The sequence below is a fragment of the Leptodactylus fuscus genome, chromosome 1, assembly GCF_031893055.1.
Source record: "Leptodactylus fuscus isolate aLepFus1 chromosome 1, aLepFus1.hap2, whole genome shotgun sequence".
Classification (NCBI taxonomy): domain Eukaryota; kingdom Metazoa; phylum Chordata; class Amphibia; order Anura; family Leptodactylidae; genus Leptodactylus; species Leptodactylus fuscus.
This window is the reverse complement of record NC_134265.1, coordinates 166,347,916-166,363,011: the sequence shown is the minus strand read 5'-3', so window position 1 is coordinate 166,363,011 and position 15,096 is coordinate 166,347,916. Positions and strand designations below refer to the sequence as shown.

The window sequence follows — 15,096 nt, the reverse complement described above, 5'->3', positions numbered from 1 at the left end:
CACCCATGGAAACTCATGGTGCAGAAAGTGAGGGAGCTGACTCTGAGGAACCCTTGGGTTTTGTAGCTGGTACTCCATCAAAGGTCTCTGCTGCTCACACACCCTGCTCAACATACGGTATCTAGGGTTAGATCGTGTGGTGACCTCGCACAACAGTAGGTGCTTCAGGCAGATGTAGGCCTTGCTGGAGTGTATTGCGGCTAGCTCCAGGTACTGTAGACTTGGGAAAGTGGGTGTCCAAGTGCCGCACTTTCACCCTTAGCTCAGCTAATTTGGGGTATGTTTTTAAAAATCATTGCACCACTACATTGAACACGTGGGCCAGGCATGGAACGTGTTGGAGGCTGGCAAGCTCCAGAGCCCTCCAACAAGACAAAAAAGCCTGGCCCCAGGGGCAGCGGGGATAAACAAATTGCCATCTCATCCAGGATGGCATCACTGACCTCAGAGGCAGTGTGCTGTCCGTCTCCCAAGCTGATGAGCTTCAGCCCAGCCTGCTGACGTCTCCCTACACCAGTGTTGCAGCGTTTTCAGCTCGTAGCTGGGGTCAATCTAACAGCGGAGGAGGAGGAGGGTGGTGTTTCAGCCCTCCTCCCAGGAATGTTTTGTGGGGAGACAAGTCAGGAAAATTCTTGAAACAGGGGAGAGTTTTGCATCTTTGCCCTTGCTGCCTATGGACATCCCTTTGCCTCTAGCCACCATTTTCCCTGCTTTGCTTGCCTCCACATCCACACTGCTTTTGCCCCTAGACATCACCCCAGTCCATGCCTTAGCTTGTACCCCCAGTTTTTCCTGCTTAGCTTGCCTCCACATCCACACTGCTTTTGCCCCTAGACATCACCCCAGTCCATGCCTTAGCTTGTACCCCCAGTTTTTCCTGCTTAGCTTGCCTCCACATCCACACTGCTTTTGCCCCTAGACATCACCCCAGTCCATGCCTTAGCTTGTACCCCCAGTTTTTCCTGCTTAGCTTGCCTCCACATCCACACTGCTTTTGCCCCTAGACATCACCCCAGTCCATGCCTTAGCTTGTACCCCCAGTTTTTCCTGCTTAGCTTGCCTCCACATCCACACTGCTTTTGCCCCTAGACATCACCCCAGTCCATGCCTTAGCTTGTACCCCCAGTTTTTCCTGCTTAGCTTGCCTCCACATCCACACTGCTTTTGCCCCTAGACATCATCCCTATCCATGCCTCTGCCCCTAGCCATAACTCTGCCACCCCTGGAAACTCATGGTGCAGAAACTTTGGGAGCTGACTTTGAGGAACCCTTGGGTTTTGTAGATGGAACTCCATCAAAGGTCTGTGCAGCTCACACACCCTGCTCAAGATATGGTATTGTAGGGTTTCAGCGTGTGTGAATGACGGACAACAGCCTGTGTTTGGACAGATGTAGGCCTTGCTAGAGTGTTTTTAGGCTAGCAGCGACTCCTGTGCACTTGCAACAGTGGGCGCACAAGCACCGCATTTTCAACAGTAGCTTCGGTACATTTGGGTATGTTTTCAAAAAACTTTGCACCACTAGGTTAGACGTGGGCCAAACATGGAACGTGTTGGAGGCTGGCAAGCTCCAGAGCCGCTACCAGGTTCCAGCCATTATCACAGGCGTAAAAATGCCAGGCCCCAAGTGTAGCAGGGAAAAAAAATGCCATCTCAGCCAGGATGGCATCCCTGACCTCGGAGGCACTGTGCTGTCTGTCCCCCAAGCTGATCAGTTTCAGCATGGCCTTCTGACATCTCCCCACGCCAGTGTTACAGTGTTTTCCGCTAGTAGCTGGGGTGGAGGTTGCAGCGTCGTAGGGTTTCAGTCTATTCCTGCCATGAATTTTGGCCTGGGAGAGGAGATAGGGTACCTCAGTTTGCACCCCGGGACCAGACTCCACCACATTCACCCTGCCTGTCCTTAAAGATAAGCAGCATCCCTGACCACAGGCGCTTGTCCAAGTGTCGGTGGTCAAGTGGACCTTGCAGCAAAGCGCGGAACTAAGGGCCCACCTGATGTTGAGTGACACGTGCTAGTGCAAGGCGGGGACGCCACACCGGGAGAAGTTGTGACGGCTAGGGACGGCATAGTGAGGTGCCACAGTTGCCATCAGGTCCGGGAAGGCGGGAGTTTCAACAAGCCGAAACGCCAACCTCTTCTGGGCCAGCAGTTTAGCGATGTTGACGTTCTAGGCTTGCGTGGGTGGGTGGTTAGCGGTGTATTTCTGCCGGTGCTCCAATGTCTGAGAGATGGTGGGTTGTTATAAAGAAGCGCCTGATGGTGCCTTTGATGGTGCAGGAGAAGGAGATAAGACAGAAACAGGGGAGGATGAGGGAGTAGTCAACAAAGTGGCGGAGGCAGATGAAGTGATGTCCTGGCTCGTCCTCTGGAGTGCATCGCCAGCACTGTGAGCAGAGGCAGTGGCATGAACGGCGGGCGACGTTTGTCCTGCCGTTGCTGCCTTCCACGGATTCCATTGCTTGGATTCCAAATGATGGTGCATTGAAGTGGTGGACAGGTTGCTCTTCTCAGGGCCCCTACTTGATTTCGAGAGGCAAATTGTGTAGACGACACTATATCTGTCCTCGGCGCATTCCTTGAAAAAACTCTACACCTTCAAGAAACGTGCCCTCGATGGGGGAGTTTTTCTGGGCTGGGTACAAAAGGGAACATCTTCGGACATTCCGGGTCTGGCCTGGCTTCGGCAAAGCAGCTGACCTCTGCCTCTGAACATGTCTCTGCCTCTAGCTACCCTTTTTGGTGCTGCACCTGCCTCAACATCCACACTACTTTCCCAGCTTGACATCCGCCTTGTCCAGGTGGGGTCGGTATCCTCGTCGTCCACCACCTCCTCTTCCAACTCCTGTCTCGCCTCCTCCTCCTGCACAATGCGCATGTCAACTGGCTGCCCTGACAGCAACTGCGTCTCATCGTCGTCGATGAGGGTGGGTTGCTGGTCATCCGCCACCAAATCGACCGGAGATGGAATGGAGGAGACTCTAGTGTTTGAGCATCTGGACACAGATACTCGTCTGTTAGGTCCGTGGAATCGCGAAATGGAGGGGCAGGTTGCGGTACAGTCAAAGGAAGGGAGAACAGCTCTGGGGAGCAGGGACAGTTGGGGTTATTGTTCTGGGAAGATTGGGAATTTTGGGTGGAAGGAGGACAAGACTGTTGGGTAAGAGGAGGTAGAGGCTGACTGGCTGGTGGACAATGTGCTTTAAGCGTTATCCGACAGCCATTGCAAGACCTGTTCCTGGTTCTCGGGCCTACTAATCTTTGTACCATTCAGCCTAGTTAATGTGGAACTTTTGTGCAAAGCGCAGAACTTAGGGCCCGCCTGATGTTAAGGGACACACGCTGGTACAAGGCTCAACTCACCCTAAGTGCCAAAAACACTGCTGGTGCAAGGCTCTACTCATGCCAAGGGCCTCAATCTCTGCTGGTAGCTCAGCTTAAGGTCCTGTAACTTTGTTTGGAAGGGCTCATGTTAAGGGCTAGAAAAGTGAATTTTGGAAGGTCTTACCACATCACACACACACACACACACACACACACACTCAAAATGACAGTTAAGGGTGAGGGCTTTTGGAATTCCCATTGCCTATTCCATTTGTGGTTGTCATGGGGAACGTGATTTAAAGGGGTGGTTGTTACTGTTTGTTGAGCTTAAATTGGGGTTTGTGTCCATCCATTTGGGGAGTAAAGAAGGTTTCCAGGTATTTTCCCACTTTGATAGAGGTTTTTATGAATGTGTAAAGTGTGTAGTTGTTAGACTGTGATGTTGGGGTAATAGAGGGTCTTTGGTGTGTTAGATGCCCCCAGACATGCTTCCCCTGCTGTCCCAGTGTCATTCCAGAGGTGTTGGCATCATTTCCTGGGGTGTCATAGTGGACTTGGTGACCCTCCAGACACGGATTTGGGTTTCCCCCTTAACGAGTATCTGTTCCCCATAGACTATAATGGGGTTCGAAACCCGTTCGAACACACGAACATTGAGCGGCTGTTCGAATCGAACTTCGAACCTCAAACATTTTAGTGTTCGCTCATCTCTAGTTATTACCAAAGATCCTCTATATTTTTCAGATGTTACCTTTTATATAGTTATAAATATAAAGTTTATAAGTTTATAAATTATATATATAAAAAGATTGCAGCCTTCCAATTCATCTGGAGAGGCAAAAGAAATAAGGGAATCTTAAGGGAAAATATCTACCTTAGCAAGTCAAAGCATGAAAATGGCTAAACAAACTCATTCCCCTTCAACAACCGCAAAACATCCATTTCATGTCTCTAATCCTGCTTGCCCTGCTAGGAGAATATTCCTACCTATCTTTTCAATGTAAAAGCATTACATGCACATTTTATTTAGCAGCCCTGTGAGCTTTGTCAAGCAAATAGTTTACGAGATTGTGACAGTAGCTCCTTAGCTGCAGCTCAGTGTAACAATGCAGGATTTAATGTGCATGCTGTACTAAAAACTCACACGACTAAACGCTTTGCGTGAATACCATAGATTACACTTGCTATTCATATTTTGCGGTGCACCACCAAAATCTGCTCTGATTGAGTTTTAATACTAAATTCTAATAAAATAAAATAAAGATTTAAAGGGAGACTGCTTATAAATTATCTTTATGTATAGCTGTTATATAAGTCTAACAAAAAAGGCATCCTTCACAATTATATGGCAAAACTGTCCCTATGGGTCTATGAACTCATAAGTATAGGGTACCTTGTTAAGACACTGGATTCCCCTAGAACAATATTATATCTCCTTAATATAGTATGTAGAGATGAGCGAGTAGTTTTCGATCGAGTAGGTGTTCGATCGAATACTACGGTATTCGAAATACTTGTAGTCGATCGAACACTACTAGCTGTTCGAAGTTTAAGGTTCGATACAGAAACAGCGTTGATTGGCAGAATGCTATACATTCTGCCAATCAATGCTGGTTCTTCTCTTACCTTTAAAAGTCTTCTCCGTGCAGCGTCCCCGCGGCGTCTTCTGGCTGGAATTCACTCTGCCTAGGCATCCGGCCTAGGCAGAGCCGACTGCGCATGCGCGGACATGCCCTCGCATGCGCAGTCGGCTCTGCTCAGGCGTCAGGCCGGGTAGAGCCGACTGCGCATGACCGCGCATGCGCAGTTGGCTCTGCCTGGGCCCTGATGCCTAGACAGAGTGAATTCCAGCTGGAAGACGCCGCGGGGACGCTGCGCCGGGAGAAGACTTTAAGGAGAATCCAGCCCGACCGTCACTCGTGGACTTGGTAAGTATAATTTTATCGAATTTTGCGTACCCCTGAAACGAGCATTTCCCCCCATAGACCATAATAGTGTTCGAAATCCGTTCGAACAGTCGAACAGTGTACGGCTGTTCAAATCGGATTTCAAACCTCGGACATTTTAGTGTTCGCTCATCTCTAATAGTATGTGATGGAGAACTGCACAATATATGCCTTGTAGATTCTCACACAATACAAAATTCTGCCTTATAACAGCAAGTAGAACATATGGTAAAAGACTATAGAAGGCTATGGACATCATATTACAAAACCATATCTCATGGATCTGTAATGCAGCTATGTGCACACACCCTTAGACAGACAGCTGCTACCTCTGTATACAGAGCAAATAAGACTCATGCAAAAGGTACAACAGTCGACAGAATTTTTTTCTTCATGCTTACTAGAAAACAAGTACTGCAAAGGCAATTCATTGTAAATTATTCTACATTTAATTTGCATCTACAATATTAAGTTGGTGAGAGGTATATCAGATTGAAAAAGAAAAGACCATTCTACAAAAATCAGGTATCATGCATATCCAGATGTAAGAGAGTTTGAAGTGCTATTCCAATCTCCAGGAGTTAAAGTTGAGACACTAACCAAAGTGTCTTACCCAATAGATTGCTTTATCTACAGTATATTGCTCCATTTGTCAGATACAGCTGAATTACAGTTACAGTTACAGCTCCTTGCCTAGGTTTTATTTCACCTCTGATATCTAGCAACGCTTGCCAAGTTGGTGGCCTCTGTCCAGGGCCACCTGTTCTCTTCATTGTGATTGATGGCAAATTAAGTAATCTGCTAACTTTGCAAAGTTCTCTCAGCTGCTGAACCCTGATAAGGGTTACAACAGTGCTTTATCAGTGTCTCTGTTACCCCTGGAAGTAAATCCAGAGATAACCAGTCCATACAGGTCTCGGACTGGCCCATTAGGTAGCAGGTGAATTCCCTGGAGCACCAACCACAAAAGTAGTCTATGGCCTAGTACACTCACTGCACTACATAAAGACAAGCAGCGTACAGCATCTCACACAGCATCTTCCAAGTAATAAACTGTGTGGAATATTTAACAAACTACCCAGTTTATTATATATAGATGTTTTGGGTGTCTCAGATGACATTACACTTCCAGTGACAGCCTCCACTCTATGACTCTGCATACAGAGACAGCTGTCAATCACTGAAGGGCTGTCTCTATGAATAGATTATGTTTATAAGCATAAAAAGAGCAAATATATAAATTCAGAATATATACTGAATCTTTTCTATATATCAGTCTTCTCAGCTCCTCCTTCTCTATAACATGTTGCCCATATGTTGCATTTTCATGACGATAGATTCACTTTAAAGGATTTTCAGCTTATATCCTATATGTCAATCTTTACGGCTCCTTTTGCTTTCCAACATGCTGCTTGCAGATCATACCGAATCCTAATTGGGACAGGTACACGTTAAGTCATGTAAGTTACAATGTGGAGCCTCTATGAATATGACTTGTTTTTCCAGTATATCCCACAGATGATCAATTGAAATGAGAGGCCAATTCAACACCTTAACCTCTTTGTGAGGTTCACCATTGTCACTATTGTCACCATTTTGTACAACTTTTGTAGTGTGGAAGGCTCATACAATATACTTGATTTGCAACAGTGTTTGGTTAGATGATACATGTGATAGACATCCACATAAATACCAAGACTCAAGTCCTTGCAGAGCCTTGCAATTTTTTTGGGGAACAATTCAGACAGAACTAGGAAATAAGGAACAACTCCTCATGGTCTGAAACATTTGCAATTAGTTACCCCACAAACTTTGAATAAGTAACACCAGACATCTATGCTAGCAGCTAGGAAATAGGTTCTGGAGCTCAGATATCTCTACCATGTATAAAATTTATTTAGGGACATATCGCATAATAAGTTCATTTCATGCCAGTGCAGGAGCTTATTAAGACTGACATATTACACCCTAGTCTTATAACATCTGCAAAATTGTATATTACAAAAAAAAGTTTTATACTTTTTTAAAATAGAATTGAAAAGACACTATTTCAACACTTTTTGTATAATTGAATAGTACTGGTTATTAAAGAAAACTTTCTTTAATATGTTATCAGAGAAAAATGCTTTTTTAACTCTTACTGGGGTGATATTGACTCTGAAAATTTGCCACATCTTTATCAAAATGGACTGCAGGTCAGATAATTTAGATTACACATGTCTATATAAATTTATGGAGACGGAAGTGAGAAATATATCAGCAGATACATGGACTTAGGCTGATGCTGAATGAGCTCAATAGGAGCGTTCTATCACAATCAAAGTATATGAATACATCTGTTTCTGAGTGATAGAGTTATACAGTTATAGAGCAGATGCTCCTCTTCATTGTGTACAGTTTGACAGTTTGATGTCAGCATTTGAGCTATTTATAAAATGGAGGGGTGTTTTTTGGTGGTGTTTGTCTGGGGATTTGAGCTGGTGCCCCTGTCCTGTGATACCCTTTCCTCACTACTCCACTCTTCCTCTCCTCATTTTCTGTTGTGTATTTAGTGGTCGTGCACCTGTTAGTTCTCCAGTACGTCCCATCCTAGCTTGTACTGTTTGCAGATGCACTAATCCTTTCGCTATTGGTGACCACCTTTAGTTTCCCAGTCCCTAGCTTCTTTCAGCTCTCATCCTACCTGTCTGTTAGGACTTCACGTTTAGAGAGCTAGTAGTTGTCGGGACCGAGCTTAGATCGGGAACAGCTGACCAACACCCTCAGGCAGGGCCTAGTCAGCCGTCGTAGCACTAGGTACAGCTTACTACCCCATTTCAATAGTAGTTCTAGCAACATTTAGTACCACGGTTGTCGGGCTTTGACAAAACTATGACATTTGACAGCTAGTCTCACCAGGTCAGAGAGAAATACAAACTACAGATAGAGCCTGCAGATGAAAAAACGGCAAAAATTACAAAAGTAGTGTCACTCTGCATGTACTGCCAGTAACTTATCCTGAAAAGTCAAATAAAACAACTGATTAGTAAAGTTGGTGATATCTAAAAAGTACAAAGCACAGGCCTCTGATTCTGATCAATTTCTGATATAGTTGTTTCCACTACCATACCTTTTAAAACAATTGTAATACATTTCCAATAACGTAGCTGGAGAACAGAGCTCACTACTTCCTGCTCTATTTACTATACATTAGCTGAATACATCTAATCTATGGAGGTGTTGGGTCTCGGATCCAACCTATCAGATAATAATGATCTATTAATATGGTAACTCCTCAATGTTTTTAGCCCAAAAAACATATTTCGGTAAAGGCCCCATAAATCAAGCTGCAGCTGAAAAGACTTTGGCCGAAGCGCTTCACATTTTTTCAGTGTTTTTGGAGAGTTTTGCTCCACAGACTTTTTGCTTCTATTGTACCATTACGGAAAACTTCAGCATTTCTGTAGGTATAATTGACATGCTGTGATTTACAAAAGCGCAATAATTTTAGATATCACAGAATTTCTGCTGCAGATATTTTTCTGTAATGTGTGGAAAGGATTAGCTAGAATTCCATCCACTTTGCAGGTACTTTAAAATGCCACAATTTTTGCAGTGGCATATCCACTGTGGCCAAATAGCAGAGTTTTCACAACATGGTGATTTAAGCTTTACCGGATTTTATCTAAGTTTTATTGCACAATCTATCTTAACGCAGAGAAGATAGTACAATTGTAAAAGTTAAGCATATTTTCCTACAGGAATTTGCTAAAATATAAGAAACATTTTTTCGTATAACATTATCCTTGCTTTGTTCCGACACCATATTCTTTCCTTGGTAAAATATTTGTGTTCAATTGACATTTAACCAAGTTACAGCTCTATGACAAATGAGGGTTCCACTGAGTCTGGCCCGCAAAGTGAAACAATTATTTTATCTTATCTTCTAAAATATGATGTGGTAGATGAAATACTGTTAGCAAAACCGTTAATGTTTAATAATCTAGGCTTTCATATGGAAATATCTACATGTTTTTGTTCTTATACTTTTTTAACAGATGAGAGGATATAAAAACGAGTAAAATCCTTATTTACATTTTAGGTAAAAAGAACAAGGATTGATGTTTAACTATCCATATATTTAGAATGCGTCTATGTTTTTGTTAGAAGAGAATAATAAAATCTTTCAAATGAAATGATGGCTAAAATGTCAAATAGGATAAGTCAATAATATATCAATGGTGTCAATTGCAGTTGTGATTATGGGGAAACACTTATCAGGAGGACATTTGTGGTCTACATGGTGTAATCCGATGGCCAGCCAGGTAATGGAGGGGGTGTACATCTCACCCAGACTACTAAGGTGGGTGAGATGAGAAAACTCCAGAAAGAATGTTTCTCAGCAGATAATTCTGTCTGCTCAGGGTTATTTCAAAGTTCCGGTTACTGGGCTGGATTTTTAGGAATGGCAGGTAGGTTGGTAGTGGGACCTGTCATTCCACCCCCCTTCCAGTCCACACTTTGGGGATGTTCTGGCAGCGACTCAGCTGCAGAGAGTCTCCTCGTCAAGGAGGCTTAGGAAGCCAGCTCCAGCAGCAGACTGGGGGCAGAGTTTGACTGGAGAGCCAAAGAAAGAGGTCATATTTTTTTGGAGCTCTGTCCTTAGTGATTCAACTAGCTTTTGAATTTATGGTATTCTAGGTAAGGTAATCTATTCCGTGTTTAGTTAGAGCCAAGCCGGGCAGGGATTTATTTTCGTATTGTTTCCTTTTGTTGCTGCACTACCTTTTGAGTGAAAATAAACTATAGCTGTGTTTTGGACTAAAAGAAACTAGACTTTTGTGTCTATGCCACCCCACCTAGCAACCTCAGACCCTGACAACGGTCATGGGGACATGCAGTTATGGAGAAATATATGTATACAATGCTGCAATAGGATACCTTTTGCTCACAGACTATTATTGGAACATTGGTGGATTACACACTTTTATGGGGACAATGACTGTCAAGAAGCTGTCAGATTCTTAAGCTGAAAGCAGGACACCGAAGGAATTAGGAGACCTTCTTAGCTGCTGCATAAAGACCTCTCCTTACCCTCCCTCAATCACACTGCTGGGAGCAACAAATAAACAGAGACAGAGAAAGCACCATTTCAGCAATATATTATGCCTAAGCCCTGTAGTACAGGGAATATTATTGTAAAGTTAATGCATTTACTCACCAGGTACATTATTCACTTTATTTAGCCTCCAAACATTTTCCCCTAGCAGATTGACCTTGAGATTCATACACCATTTGGAAGTCACTTTTTCATGTGAATTTACGAAAGCCTAAATGTTAAGCTCTCATAGATTCACAGATAGATGTAGCATAGTTAACCGTCACAGGGGGATCATGCTACTATGATCAACCTACAATGTTGAACTGCGTACATTTGCATTGCAAGCTTGTCGACTCTGTTCCCACCCTCTGGGGCAGTGTTAAAAAAGAAAAACAGGAGGCTGTCACAGCACTTCTTTGATTTGGCCCTTTGGACATTTGAAACCAGTGCCAAATTCAGGGCTTTGATGCTAACTTCAAATGGTCCAAATAATGAATTACCAATGCCTTTATTGAATTCAGATATCCAAAGGGCCAAATCATAGGGTGGTTGCAGCAATTAATAGCCCCGCAGCTCCACTATGATTTTTTTCTTATTATCTATACTGTCCCCCAATGTTATAAATATCCACTTATTATTAGAGATGAGCGAGTAGTACTCGATCGAGTAGGTATTCGATCGAATACTACGGTATTCGAAATACTCGTACTCGATTGAGTACCACTCGATATTCAAATGTAAAAGTTCAATGCAGAACCAGCATTGATTGGCCGAATGCTATACAGTCGGCTAATCAATGCTGGTTCTTCTCCTACCTTTAGAAGTCTTCTCCGTGCAGCTTCCCCGCGGCGTCTTCCGGCTCTGAATTCACTCTGCCAGGCAACGGGCCTTGGCAGAGCCGACTGCGCATGTCCGCTTGTAGTGCAGGCATGCACAGTCGGCTCTGCCCAGGCCCGATGCCTGGCAGAGTGAATGAAGAGCTGGAAGATGCCGTGGGGAAGCTGCACGGAGAAGACTTCTAAAGGTAGGAGAAGAACCAGCGTTGATTGGCCGACTGTATAGCATTCGGCCAATCAATGCTGGTTCTGCATTGAACTTTTCGGAGGATCCAGGAGGAGACTTCTCGGAGGATCCAGCCCAACCCTCACTCGTGGACTTGGTAAGTATAATTTGATTGAATGTTGCCTACCCCTGAAACAAGCATTTTCCCCCCATAGACTATAATAGGGTTCGATATTTGATTCGAGTAGTCGAATATTGAGGGGCTACTCGAAATGAATATCGAACCTCAAACATTTTACTGTTCGCTCATCTGTACTTATTATGACTTCACTGTGTCACAATAGAGTGTGAAATCATTAATGGGGCCAGTGATTTCAACTCAGTGATTAGACCATTGAATTTGAATGTCCAAAGGGATGAATCACAATGAGATAGCGGTGACCAATAGCCTCACCGCTCCACTATGATCTTTTTTTTATTATTTTTCTCCCTGTACAGTGACATTACTTTGTCACAATAGAGTGTAAAATCATAGTACTGCCAATGCCGCTAATAGTGGTTGGAGACCCATAACGATATACTTTTTCTCTTTTTTGTCACCAATGATTTTTTTCCCTGTAGGCAGAAGCAATAGGGCAAGTGTATGTGTATGTGTATGTGTGTGTGTGTGTGTGTGTGGGGGGGGGGTCAGGAAGAGGAATACTCTGGTCAATAATTCATTTCAATGACTTCTGACATCTTGCTTGCACCAGTAATGTGCCAGAATTAATCTTAAAGGCTGCTACATCTACAGCAATTAAGGCCTTCCAGCTAGTGTGTGAATTGGTAGGTCAGTCAGTCGATCACATGACCGGACAGGGGAACTGTTCAGAGATGAAATAAAGTGATTGCTGTTCCAGGTAAATAAGTGCATTATTCATTAGTATGCCTTATACTACAGAGTGATGACATAATAAATATTGCTGGAGTAGTGCTTTAAAGGGTATTCAATGTAAATTATTCAGATTAAAGAGAAAGCAAAGTATAGGCCAATAAAAAAAAAAAAAAATCCTTCTGTATATGAAGAATAATGACATGGACTGTCTGGTCTGGTAATAACATAGAATGGGGTACAGCCACAAGATCTATGAGGACCAGCAATCCACAACTCATACTCCTAGTGAAGTGTGGCAGATGACTAACTGACAAAGTTTAGTGCTATTTTAAGTCATTTCACAAATACTTTATTCATTTCCACATGTATACTATACAACGAGAACAAAAGTTTATCATTCATTAAACATGGACAAATATTTTATAGGTTCCTGGTGCGTCCCGTGTATTAAACTACAAATAAAATCAACATTAAAAAAATTCAGAAAAGTACATGATAAAATGAGTTTTTTACTGTGTGCAACAATTACCACTTCCTGTATATGTCACATTTATTGAAGAGTGTTTCTAATAATACTGTTCATGCGAATTATACATTTCCAGCCACTAGCTTATGTTTTTGTTAATCCCTCAATGCAGTACAATTTGTCTTTTACCAAGTCTGATTCTCTAGAGACAATGTCTTCAAGCCAAGACATAATTCCTACAAGAACATTTAATTTCTATAATTGAAGTCATTTAAAAATACCTAAGATTGCACACAATTCAGAAATAGGACACAGCAATTTGTAATGTTGGAAATTAGACTGCTTATGTTCACAAAATTGTTGTCTGTTTATAGTCATGCATTATTTCATTGTCTTCACTCATATCAGTACAAATCCTCTGCATGTAAATAGTCAGAAAATTCTAAGTAATTTGGTTAGCTAATGGAATCCCACTTACGGATGAGGTCACATGTTGCAGAAAAGTTAAGTTTTTTTGTTGCAGATTTTCTGTGTTCTGTGTGAGTCAAAGCGATGTAAACAGTCTGGACTGATATACTGATAAAATTCAGCAAACTATTAGAGCACTATATTTGAGCTTCTAATATAGGCCCACAAAAACGTGGCAGGAATAGGACCTATCCTGAGTATTGTGGCCCGGACTCTCAGCCCGCATGCAGAATCAATAATACATGGTCGTGTGCGTGGGCCGATAGAGATGAATGGGTCATTGTGCTATCCGGGATAAACCTAGATAGCACACTGAACTAGCACACAGTCACGTACAAGGGGCCTAAATCCTCTTTCACAGCTGCGTCGGTAATCCGTTAGCGGGAGTCTGCATGGGGACGCCCCAAATGGACTATAGAACGCATTTGCAAGCGGTATGCAGTGAAAGCACATGGATCCCCATAGACTATAAGGTGGTCCAAGTGCTTGCCGCAAGATCTCCGCTGGGAACATACGGACAGGAAAGTACTTCACATTCTACTTTTCTATCCACATGACATTATAGTCTATGGGGTTCGTGTGCTTTCACTGCACACCACTTGCAAATTCGTTTGGTAATCCATTTAGGGGGTCCCCATGCGGACTCCCCGAATAGATTACCAAACAAAGAAGTGAACCAGGGGTTATAGAGTCAGTATCTGCTTTTAAAATTATTAGATCTTAATAGTTTTTCATCCAGAAGATGTAAGCAAAGTGTTTATGTTCATAAGAAATCGTAAAAAAGAATACATTAGACGGGTGCATTTTAATATATACTTGAACTTATTTAATAATAAGCTCAGCTCCAACCATTGAATGCTTGCCTCAATTTTACTAAGGTGATTTCCTATCATAAACCACAAAAAAGAAATCTTCTTGACTAGTTAGAAAGTTCATTCAATACAGTTTAGGCCTTTAATAGATAAACGATAAGGAAACACAGATTTCCAGTGATGCTGAAGTTATAACCTCTGGGTCATTTTTGGATTTCTGAAGAAGTATCTCAAAATCTATGAGTGAGGTAGTCTATGGCTACCTGCCACGTCTGCCATCACATTAGCACGTGAAAATCAAAGAACTCTTGTACTCTATTGTTTGGTAATTTACCATGATACTGTATGGGTATAGTCCAAGAAGGCAGGTACAATATGATGAATATTGTGGCAAGACGACATGAGTTTGTTTCGGTCATGAATATAGCTGTGATATTGTTCATGTACTCTTGTCAGGTAAGTCACTATGACTGCATAAAAGTGTTTCAGTCCAAAAAATTTTTGTGAACAATAAAAAATTCAAAAATAGCAAATAAATTATTTCCACATCTGCAATCACCTGAGCAATACAACTGTAATGTTATTTTCCCTGCACAGCATGCAAGAATGAAAAAAGCTATAAAATGCCAGAATTGACTTTTTCTTTTGTCTGTCGGTCACAAATTTTTTTTTATAAAAAGCAATCAAAGTGTGCTATGCTCCCCACAATGGCATCAATAAAAATGTCATCAATAAAAAGTGCACAAAAAGATAATCCCTCACACAATTCTGTTGATAAACATAAAAATAATTAAGTCATCGATCTTGAAAAGTGGTGTACAAAAAAATAGTTATCACAAAGAGGGTTTTAAACTTGCAAAAATGGTTAAAAAATTATATAAATTTGGTATCAATGTAATTCATGAGGTTTTTTAAGCTGCACAATGGATAGTGTAAACTGAGAGGCAAAGTTGATGTCACAGTAGTTTGCCATTGGTGGAGTTTGGTGCAGAAGAGTAGGATTTGGCACAATTCAGATTTGTCACAGATAGAATATAAGAAGGATAGAGCTTATAGCATTTTGAGTGCCATACTGCATTATTTGGTTGCTTGGCTGTTAAATCTAGGAAGCCAGTGATATAAGC

The 15,096-nt window shown here is 42.4% G+C and overlaps 1 protein-coding gene across 4 annotated transcripts in view; it reads right to left on the bottom strand.

Annotated features, from left to right (window-relative positions):
- Nucleotides 1-15,096, bottom strand: part of LINGO2 (leucine rich repeat and Ig domain containing 2) — a 1,202,771-nt gene that overhangs the window by 667,456 nt on the left and 520,219 nt on the right. The gene's annotated exons all lie outside the window — the stretch shown is intronic.